Below are 3547 nucleotides of genomic sequence, written 5' to 3'. Positions count from 1 at the left end.
TTGTCTCTCCTGTAAGGCAGGTTTTGCATAGGGTTTTTTTTTGTCATTTAACACCACATCACTCCACTATTCGCTGAAATAAACTCAAAGAAAATCGCATGTCAGTGGTAATAATTGCAATAATGGGGTTTCTAAGGCAACTTCATGTTTTTATATAGGTTAACATTTGGATTATTTGATTTCTTTTTGCAAGTTGTTTTACAGTGTATTTATTAGAAAGTTGTATGAGCAGACAGCATTTTTTTTTTCTGCAGTGTTTCATGTTAAGGGTGCAGATAAAATTAGTCTGAAGCCCTTTGCAATACTCCTCCTTAAGCAGCTGCTTCCCAGGCTCTTCAGTCTCCATTAATACTCTCTGTCTCATCAGATGCAAAGCATTTTCTTTTTGTAGCTTAATTTTTTTTCCAAATACACACTAACATTATACCACATTTTGTAATGAAATGCTCATGTTTTACAAGGTTTAGCATTTTCTTCTGTTGTGTGTTTACAATGGCGGCAGTAATTTATAAAGATTCCTCTAAGACATCTGTGGGAATCTGCTTTGCGATATATACCAGCAATTAACTCGCTATTAAGGCAGCATTGTTGGGAACAATGTGTTAGAGGTTGGCTCTCAGGTCAATTCACTCACTGGGGAGGAAAATACTCACCAGGCCTGTGAGGTCCAGAATGAAAGATGGACTATAATTGGCCTCAATAGGAAACATAGTTTACAGGGGATTTTTTTTTTTAAAGTTAAGAGAATTCTACTAAACTGTTTCCTAAAGAGGTGATTTGATTTTCAAATACCACCAGCAATGCCAGGGTGTTTAGTTTCTTTACATATTCCCTGACATTCAGTGCTTTTTGTTTTTATTCTTTTTTTTTTTTCGGGGTAGATTGCAAATGCAGTCTCCAACTACCACTAATTACACAGTCAAGGCTCCCTGAATTTGGTGAAGTTACAGGGGTCAGCACATCCAGAGTGCACTGAATAAGCAAGCCTCTTGGGGGAAAACCACCTTCAGGGTCACAGTACCTATCTCCCTTGTGTGACTTTTTGGATCACACTACACTTAGGAGGTTTCTTATCCAATGAAAAACGTGATCACCATTTTACCCAGCTATTGCATTCTTAGTCATTTATCACAGAGGATTAGAAGTATGTAATCCCATAGCATCTGATCATGAATATGCACAGCAGCTTTTTCTGTAAGACACAAAGCCAGCAGCAATCCAGATATCCTCAACTGGTAAATGACTGCATTAATACATGCTCTGCGTGGGAGCAGCACTCTTTGGGTAAACCTCAGCTAGGAGTTTGACTTGAGTTTGATTTCTTTGCCTCCTTCCTTTATATTACTCCTTTCTCCTCCCTCCCATTCTTCTTTCATCCCATCGTTCGTCTTAACCATTCTCTTCTCTGTCCATATACTTCTCCCTTCTAACCCTGTTTTTCAGTGATGGAGCTTTTACCCAGGACCTCATACATGCTAAGCATATATGCTCTATCATTGTGTTACATTTAATATTCCTTAAAAGAATTAGCTGCCAATGGGATCATGTCTCCATAATTACATTTAAAGAATGCTTTGGAATGACAGCATTATTATTAAAGATTACAGATTAGGTGTTGCCAGAGTTTCTGAATGAGATGGGCCTGGGCAAGAAATAAATAACCTTGGGAAAAAAATCAGAAATTTACTCCATGGTGATGACATTTGACTGTGTTATTTGTTAGGTATATGAACTAGCATAGGTAATGAACTTTCTCAGAACTTTGTGGAGGCAGCAGGTGTGGGGAATAAAGGGGGTGGGAGAGAACCCGCATCCCGCCAGAGTTCTTGTGCTCTGAGCAGGCACACGAGGGGAATTGCCATGGGCTCTCCACAGGGCCCCGGTGAGTGTCTGGCTATGTGAAGCCATGAACCCAATCTGCAGCGGGTGAACAAGGGGCAGTCCGAGGTGAGGCCAGAGATAACAGGTTCTCTGTCTTGGACATCCCAGACACAGCTGTATGTTGTGGAAGAATTGAGAACAAAGTGGGGGCCTCCATGGGCGGCTCGGCCAGCCTTGGGGCAGAAGAGAGGAGTGGGGGTGCTTGCTGAGTGGTTCCCACGAGAGTCCTGGGTATGATCCCTGGCTAGGGTGCAGGAAGACCTTCCTGCAGGAGGTTAGATGAGGCTCTTTAGGGGAAAGCCTATTCCATCTTTAGGGGAAAGCCTATTCCATTGTTCAAGCACAGTGAGCCTTGATGAACAGAGATGGTCTATGGTTTTAGAGCTTTATTGTAGAAAGTAAGAGAAAGAGAGAAGGCAAAAGAAAGAGAGGGGTTGGCCATGGCCACGTGGAGATAAGGAGGGGAGTGAGAGAGAAAAGAAGAGCTAGAGATGAGAGTAAGAAAGATGAGAGCTTAAGGGAGAGAGGAGGTGCCAAGCAGCCCCTTTTATAGTGGCCTGGGCTATCTTGCAGTTGTAGGGTAGTTGTGGGGAGAAGTATACCTGGCTATTGTCAGGTAACTTTGAGGGTGGAGTCTAGCGAGAATGACAGAAGCTTAAGGCTTTGCCTGCGTGACTGATAGTCAAGAATTATGGAGTTGGGGGCTCTGTGGTGTCAGACATCTGGCTCTGGGAATGTGGCTCACTGTTCTGTCCCTTGTAGAGTTTTCTACTTGGTCTCCGGAGCAAGCCTCACTCAACCAAAACAGGCTGTCTTTCACCGTCCCTCAGAACTAAGTGCTGGTGCATGTATATGCCCAGCACAGAAGATCCAGGGGCTATACTAACACCCATATCCTGATTGCAATTATGGTCTACAGTACTGTAAGCTGGTATAGTTAGGAGAAACTGGATAAAGTGTACATAAAGCTATATTACCTTACAACCTCACAAGAACTTCAGTTCTATACAAATGATTCAGTTTTTCAAAAGTCAATAAGTGACTATGCAGTCATACATGGGTGATTATAAGGTGATGACTCATCTATTCTTTTTTTTCTGAAAATTAGTCTGAAGCCCTTTGCAATACTCCTCCTTAAGCAGCTGCTTCCCAGCTTTATTTAAATAAGGGTTTAAATACATTACATAACATTAAAACTGGAGGGAGAAAGAAAACCAAAAGACCACTTTGTTCCTTCACATGGCACTGGGTAGTGTCTCGTACTGAATTGAAGCCTCTACAGCTAGCCACTCGACCAATGGCACCAGCTTGGCATTTGTTCCCTTGTCATAAGTTTAACTGATGCCAGGCTGGCCTCACCCTTCATGTTGCAACACCTCCCGGCTAGGATAGATCTGCTTCAAAAGACCACCCTGGTGGTGAACTAAATGTCCATGACTTCTCTGGAAAGGTAGCCCTTTCTGAAATCTACCTGGTCAGACACCAGGGCCAGAGACTCCCTCTGGCCCTGGGGCAGTGTTACCCATTCTGTTCAAGTGGTGACACTTTCCTAGGGCAGGGGACTCTGTCCAGGGAGCCCCAAGGAACTTCTGGTCAGACATAGCCTCCTGTGATCTTGGGGTTCTTGGCTTGGCTAAAACCTTGTTATTGCTTCCAGGGGTGGGGG

General features: G+C 43.3%; 1 non-coding gene across 1 annotated transcript; it reads right to left on the bottom strand.

Moving 5' to 3' along the window:
- Nucleotides 1-875: 875 nt before the first annotated feature.
- Nucleotides 876-1042, bottom strand: LOC115029344. Its single transcript, XR_003834904.1, has one exon. It is a non-coding gene; the product is annotated as a U1 spliceosomal RNA (small nuclear RNA).
- Between the last annotated feature and the right edge of the window lie 2505 nt (nucleotides 1043-3547).

The sequence above is a fragment of the Mus caroli genome, chromosome 14 (assembly GCF_900094665.2).
Source record: "Mus caroli chromosome 14, CAROLI_EIJ_v1.1, whole genome shotgun sequence".
Taxonomy (NCBI): domain Eukaryota; kingdom Metazoa; phylum Chordata; class Mammalia; order Rodentia; family Muridae; genus Mus; species Mus caroli.
Note: the sequence above shows the minus strand (reverse complement) of the source record. Positions and strands in the feature narration are given on the sequence as shown.